Source organism: Spea bombifrons, chromosome 10, assembly GCF_027358695.1.
Source record: "Spea bombifrons isolate aSpeBom1 chromosome 10, aSpeBom1.2.pri, whole genome shotgun sequence".
Classification (NCBI taxonomy): domain Eukaryota; kingdom Metazoa; phylum Chordata; class Amphibia; order Anura; family Pelobatidae; genus Spea; species Spea bombifrons.
This window is the reverse complement of record NC_071096.1, coordinates 20,611,491-20,619,254: the sequence shown is the minus strand read 5'-3', so window position 1 is coordinate 20,619,254 and position 7,764 is coordinate 20,611,491.

Below are 7,764 nucleotides of genomic sequence, written 5' to 3'. Positions count from 1 at the left end.
AGGACTAGTCATGTGCTAACTCCACTTTTGTTTGTTCACTTTTTCTCTAATCTATAATTTTGGGTCTGGTTAAAACATCACCGTTTGGCATAATACAGGACGGTTGCAAATACAGGCAAAGGGCCAAAAGTTTTGCAAATCACATCATATGAAACCAGTTAGCCTTAAACTAAACAAGAGAAAACACTCAGGGCAACAAGTGTACAGGCATTTCTTTTCATGCTGACATTACAATTTAATAATTTTGCACTTCACCAGAATGACAGTAGGGGAGGTGCAGATATATTTGCTCGGACACATCTCCTGCTTGCCAAAGTACACGTGATCTATAATAGTCACCTCAAGCCAGACTGGCTCGCTCCAGGGTTCCTGCATGTCTAAAGAGACCCCACACACACTCACATGCACAGAAAGCACTCCTATTCACTTCAACTGGACCACTTTTCTGGGACTGGAGCAGCCAACATTAGAACCAAAACTGAATGGGTGATATGTTGTAGCTTTCCTAAAAGTAAGACATTTTACTTTACAAGCTGAATAATTCATGTTAGAGTATTCACAAAAATACAATTGTTCTCCAGCCTGCTACCTTGCAACAACCAATGGGAGACGACAAGCCTCCCAGACACATTAGTGGGTGTGCATGCAGTGTGCACATGTCATGTGTTGTTGCATATCTCTGCAAGTTTCATCAGTGCTAAATTAGAGGACAGTTGTTTTGCGGACTCTCTAGTTTTCACACCAGAGAGACATAAATTTCCCCTACAGAAAGAAAGATTGCCTTTCTCTTCTTCAGAAAAGGAATTTACAGTAAAGAACATTTTTTTTCTGCCAGGGACGCATCCTCTTCTTTTTCTTATCCTCCAGGATCAAAAAATAAAAATAATAGTAGATTCCCAGGTATCATGTGCTTACATAGATCAAACAACTTTACTCCTGGGGTTAGGTTTCCTCCCCATTTGGAGGCTTTACATCACAAAGAACAAAAGGAGATTGGCCATTGACTGTTCCCCCAGTCATTTGACATTTGAGCAGTGGTTCAATTGAGCCATGCACTACCCACAGAGTTGGTGCAAAAAATCCCTGGCCTAGGTTGGTTGACTGGGAGTCCAGGCATGTTTCCCATGATAGTCCTCAAGAGACATTGGAAAAAGAAGCCAAAAGTAAATGATGGGTGCTGGCTAATAATGCTTAAGTTAATAACTTCCTCAGATTACCATTTAGTTAGCCCCTGGTCAAGGAGAACGACTTAGTGCTAAGGTCTCATGTAGGTATACCAAACATGGAGGCATTTTGTAGTCCTGAAATAGATGGTGCTCTTTTCTGCAATTCATCTGTAGCCTCAGATGTTTTTCACCACTGCCTCCACAATGTTCAATACAAAGTAGCAAACTCTGTGGGCCCCTTAGCCTTAATGTTAGATACGGCTGAGAGACAGGGCAATCAGATTGATTGCGCGCTTAGAATAGTCTTTGACAGCATCTAAAGTCTTAACTAAAGCCATAAGTAGAGTGACCCTTTTATTAGGGCAGACCTTCTACTACAGTTTGTGTCCATTCTAACAAGGTCACAAGGTTTGTAGGATCATCTAAAATGTGAACTGAGGGCAATATGACGGGGGTTCCAGTGACATCCTCTACCCCAATTGGAGGATTGGGAGAGGATGTCACTGCAAGCATCCTCATATTGCCCTCAGTTTGCGTTTTCAGTGACATCATCTTCTCCAACTGGAGGATTAGGGGAGGATGTCACCGCAAGCACTGCCATTTTGGGGAAATTCCACAAGGTTATGTCCTCAGAAATGCGTATGAAAAAAGAAGATAGCAGATTGAAGATAGAATAGAAGAGAGAAGGGGAAGAAGATACGGAAGCTGAAGTGGCAGGCAGAAGTGAAAGTTCTGCTCACCCAGAATGAACTGAGGTGAACTAATGTTTATATCTGTATTCACAGCTGCACTTGATGCACATGTCACTACCTGTCAGACCAATATGTCTTGCACTCCTCAAGATTACATCATTTCTACAGAGCAGTCAGTACAGTCAATTCATGGAAGTATGTAAAGGACATAGTACGATCTGTTTAGGGATACTTGGGGTATCCATTTTCCAGGCACTAATATCCAGGGCCGGCCCGACAATGGAGCCGAGTGGGGCAACCGCTCCAGGCGGTACTTGTGAAGAGGCGGCACTTTGCAGCCCCAAGCCCTTTTTTTTTTTAAAGCGAAAGAGAGAGAAAGGGGCGCCGAGTGGTTTTCGCTTACTAAGCTGTCAGTACCCGCTCGGCGCCCCTCTCTCCTCTGCGGCGAGTCTCCCTGTTCGGTCTCGGTGCCGGCTTGTAATGCTGAGTGCCAGAAGATTACCTCATTTCCGGTGCTCAGCATTACAAGCCGGCACCGAGACCGAACAGGGAGACTCGCCGCAGGCAGGACTGCTGAAAGGTAAGTACAAGGGGGGGGTAAGGGTAGATAATAGGGAGGGAGGGAGAGGAAGGGTAGATAATGGGGGGGCGGCGGGGGGGGAAGGGTAGATAAGGGGGGGCGGCATTTTAAAATTCGCCCCATAAGGCATTTTGCCTTGTGCCGGCCCTGCTAATACCCCCATATGGAGTGAACGGTTTATGGTTTACAGTAAGTGGGTGTAGAGTAGAGAAGTCGTAATCTTTGTGTGTGTAGCCGGGTTACAAAATTGATCAATTTTGTCTCCTCTTAAGTAATGTCTAATTAAGGTAAGAATGGTCTTAGGATACATTTTTGCTTAGCGGTAGATCCAAACATGGCCACTCAGGAGCTGGTAGTTGGTTTGAAGTATAAGAAAAGGGATTACTCTACAGAGTGAGCTCAATGTCTTTGCCTTCCCATAGGGAAAATCTGAGGTCTGCTTCTCCATGTTGAAAATCTGTATTGTTAGTAAACGGAAGAAACAATGACCTACGTTTATCTATTTCCCTGCATTGTTGCATGATTTGCCAGGCCCAGAGCCGGCCTTAGGTGTTCCGGCGCCCTGTGCGAACTACTCCTCTGGCGCCCCCCCTCACTACCCCCCCTCTGCCCCTTCAAACTACCCCCCCCTGCCCCTTCAAACTACCCCCCCTCTGCCCCTTCAAACTACCCCCCCTCTGCCCCTTCAAACTACCCCCCCTCTGCCCCTTCAAACTACCCCCCCCTCTGCCCCTTCAAACTACCCCCCCTCTGCCCCTTCAAACCGCACAGGGCGCCACACTCCAGGGGGCGCCGCCGCCGCCGCCGCCGCCGCCGCCGGGTCCTCCCCCGCCGCCACGGGGTCCTCCGCCGCCGCCACGGGGTCCTCCGCCGCCGCCGCCGCGGGGTCCTCCTCCGCTGCCGCCGCCGCGGGGTCCTCCTTCTCCGCCGCCCCCTCTGCACCTAAATGAAAACGTTGTTTTTTTTGTTGTTGGTTTTTTTAACTTTATTTAACATCGTCCATGTTAAATAAAGTTAAAAAAACCAACAACAAAAAAAACAACGTTTTCATTTAGGTGCAGAGGGGGCGGCGGAGGGGGCGGCGGAGGAGGAGGACCCCGCGGCGGCGGCAGCGGAGGAGGACCCCGCGGCGGCGGCGGCGGAGGACCCCGTGGCGGCGGCGGACCCCGTGGCGGCGGCAGCGGCGGCGGACCCGGCGGCGGCGGCGCCCCCTGGAGTGTGGCGCCCTGTGCGGTCGCACAGGTCGCACACGCCAAAGGCCGGCCCTGGCCAGGCCCTAACAGGGTTAATCAGTAATGGGTTCGAAGCACAGTGTTCTGGGATGTGTGACCTTTTGGCCTGTGGTAGGTCATTTAGAATAATGTACCGAATTAAATTCTGGTCTCTGACCTAGTCTTTTTATTCTATCGCCTGCAATACGCAATTAACTAGCTATGTTATACCATTTCAGGCTAGGTAGCTTAAAGCTCCCGTTTGTTTTTGGTTGCATTAATTTTTTAGAGATTATTTTTCCATATGAATTTTGTTAAGTTTCTTTCATACTGTTGAATTATTCTTTTTTAGAATATGTAAGGGTAGCATTTAAATGTTTTATAGCAACTGGGGAAAATATATAATTTTTATCAAATTGATTCTACCGATAATAGATAAGGGTAAATGTGAACAGGTTTCAAAGCTGTTTTGTATTTTTTGAAATACAATTGTAAAGGTAAGATCATCTAATTTAGACAGCTGTTTTGGTATCATAATACCAAGGTACATAAGCGATAAACCAGACAATTTAAAAATGCTTGGGAGTCCGCGTTTATAATGTTCTATCGCGTTCAACAATAGGGCGTCTGATTTTAAAAGATTTATTTTAAGATATTTCCAGATACTCTGGAATTGAGTGGTATGGTTCAATTCGTTGAGAACAATCATCAAATGCTCAGGGTCTGTCATAAATCATCTGAAAAAGCCACACTTCTAATCTCAACACCATGGATTTTTATTCCTTTAAAAGGCTAAGATAAAAAGGTGACAAAGGGCCAACCCTACCTGGTTGCCTGGTACCTTTTTGAAGTTGGAACAATGGGGAGTTAACATTTTTCGCTGATAGGAATGCATTCGGAGAAACACATTTCCACACTTGAATTTTTGGAATGTCTTTAAAAGAAAAGACCACGCTACTTGGTCAAACGTTTTATTGGCATCTTTGGAGAGGATAATTATTCTAGCAAGTGTAAAATCTGGAGGTAGGTCTTGACCTGGAAACAAGGTGTTACTTCACTTTGTTAATGGTAATATTATTTGGTCTCTCTGGATTTTGTAAAACTCAGAAGGGATTTATTAGCTGTAATGGTTAAAAATACAGACCATGTTCTTATAACAAGCAATACTAGCTTCTAAGTATTGGAACTCTCTGATCTAAGCTAAGCTAAGATTTAAGGTCTGAGCTAAACGATCAAAAAAGTATCTAGACCCAGTAATAAATTGTGAGGCAGCTAAATGAACTATATCATGGCAAAGCCCTCAAAATTTAAAGGGCTATTAGCCACATCTTTTGATTACACTAATTGGGTAAGTTTCCTTAGCCACAACACCTTTTTTTCATGGATTGATGTTTTTCAAGATGTTTAAATGACTATTGGCCACAGCTCATGCTTATTCTAATTGGGTGTTTCCATAGCCACAACCCCTTTGGTTTTGGATTAGATTTGTGTTTTTTCAAGACATACAAAGTAGCACACCTGCTGTATAATTGATGTATCAAGCATTGTAGCTGGCTACAATGTATTATTTCCTCTGTTCCCGATTTATATTCACATTTTGCCTAGTGATCTTAATGTTAGTTCTCGATCATGTTATCAGTGACTTCATGTAACATTAATAAAGTACTGTATATGTTTGATCCATAAGCGTCTCCATTTATTTATTTCCTTACAGGTACATACGAATATAAGCATAGTCTCCATTTATTTACCTTATTGAGGGAATAATCTAAGTAACACGGGGCTCCATAACATACCTCACATGTATTGTAACCCTTCGTGGTCTGTTATATTTATCTGAACATCCAATTAACCCAGTCCAGTGATATAAGTTTCTATATTCTTAATATTTAATTTAATTATGTCAACTACACAATATATACGGCCGTATATACAAGGTATACGGCCACATGATTGTGTATTTCATATTTGAAACATAGTGGTGTTATTAGATGGGTGCAAAGTCCACAGTTGGTACAGCTAGGAGGAAGGCTTGCTTATTTTTGAGTTAGAAATTTGTGCATCTTTTTTGAGCTCTGGTGAGTGATCTGCTAAGGAGGGTTATTTTAGGTTGGCTCTGTTTTTGGCTACGTATGAAATAATGTGGCCTATGAGGACAGCTTTGGCAGTGTAAGGACTTACCAGGAGTTGGAGCCCAGTTGCAGGAGATGGCGCACACACTTGCAAAATAACACTGCTGAGAGCGACAGGATGGAGGAATCACTTGAGCCGAAGTGTGTGCCGATAACCGTGGCTTCAGGTGAGGGAGAAGGGGTTCAGTCCATAGAGGAACTAGGTGACCACACAGCAACAATCAAAGATGTATAGAACTCCAGTGGACCACAGGTTAGAGAGCCTGACTGGATTGCTGGAGTCGTGAGCTCAAGTCCATCCAGGTCTCTTAAACGGGCAGCCACGCCTTGCTGTCTGCAGTACCCTGGGTGATGCCTGAACAAAACTGGTTGCTCTCCGTGTTGTTCATCATGTGAAACATATTCCAACAAAGCTCCTTGTAGGGTATCTTTAAAATCTGATGAGGAATAGAGGTACTGGGGCATATGTTAGTTAAAAGATACAAGTGAGGGAGGTTTAAATAAAATGGAAAGAGTTATAGGAGGATATGACTTTAATTCCAGTCTTATGAGTAGTCTTGTGTAGTAATGATGGTAAAATGACCATATATTCAGGCTGGTAAATGAATCATGTGGGTCTGAGTAGAATGTATACTCCTTCTCTGAATGTGTCCTCCAACAAACCACTAATTTCATGGTAAAACATATTAGGATTGGTGGAGCGTAACTACACAAAGGTGTATGAAGCGATTCTCTATTGAGCAACTACCCTAATAGTTTGTGCTGAACATAATATGTTAGGGTCTTATTTAGTAGAATGGCTATCCTTCTGCTTTTTTTTTTTTAAATGAAAGAGGTGGCTATACATTCCACCACCCAGTCTGGTTGTAACTTATAAGGTTTGTCTCCTGCAAGCATGCTATATGGGTTTAGCTGGATTATGTATGTCCTTAATGTTCCATGAGACCATAATCAGGTAATGCTGGAGTCCGCAGGGGGTGGTTGATCCATACCTTTAATGTGGAAAGAAACCTCTCCAAGCAAGGTGGCCACCTGCCAATTGACTAGTATAGTCAATACCGATGTTAGGTGGAGAAGGTGTGGCAGCCGTCGCTCGTGTCACAAGTCTGGAGAGACAACGAAAAGAGTAACAAATAGAATTTCTTAAAATCCAAAATAAACTATTAAAACCAAAGGACATGGAATGTACTATGAAATCACTTATTTTAAACAAAGTAACTAGTAAATCCAATGATTGGAGCTTTAACCCCCTTAAAGACCAGGCTGTTTTTTATTTTTTGCACCCTTCGTGACGAAGGCTGTTTTAACACTTTTGTGGTGCTCGTGTTTAGCGTTAATTTTCTCCTCTTTTATTTAGTGTACCCACACAAGTTATACATTTTTTTTTTCAGGACAAGAAGGGCTTTCTTCATATACCAATTTTTTGATCATATCATCTAATTTCCATTCTGCCCCATGTGCTATTTGGTACATATTTGAAGCCGGTCAATGCAATTTACCCCATCAAACCATATAATTATTTAAACTAGACACCCCAAGGTATTTCAAATGGTGATATTTTAGCCCTTTCCATGCACTGTTACCACCAGCCTTTGTCAGAACTTGTGGTATTTTATTTTGTGTTTTTATCACACAAATTCTACTTCACGTGTGAATTAACACCTCCTGGTATATGTCACTGTCAAAAAAACACCCCAATATGTGTTCGCTAACATCTCCCGAGTACAGTGATACCATGCATGGGTTTGTCTGGGGCTAAAAAGCTACATTTGGGAACTGTGCTTTGAACCTGGCCACTCCAACTTACCCCATCAAACCATTCATTTTCTTAAGTAGACACCCTTTGGGTATTTGAAATGCTAGTATTTTAACTCTTTTCATGTCAGGATTTATGGGAAGATACAGCGCTAATTTTAGCACTTGCTCAAAACCTTTATTTATTTATTTTATATTTTTGGACCTTTTTTTACATTTTTGTTGGAA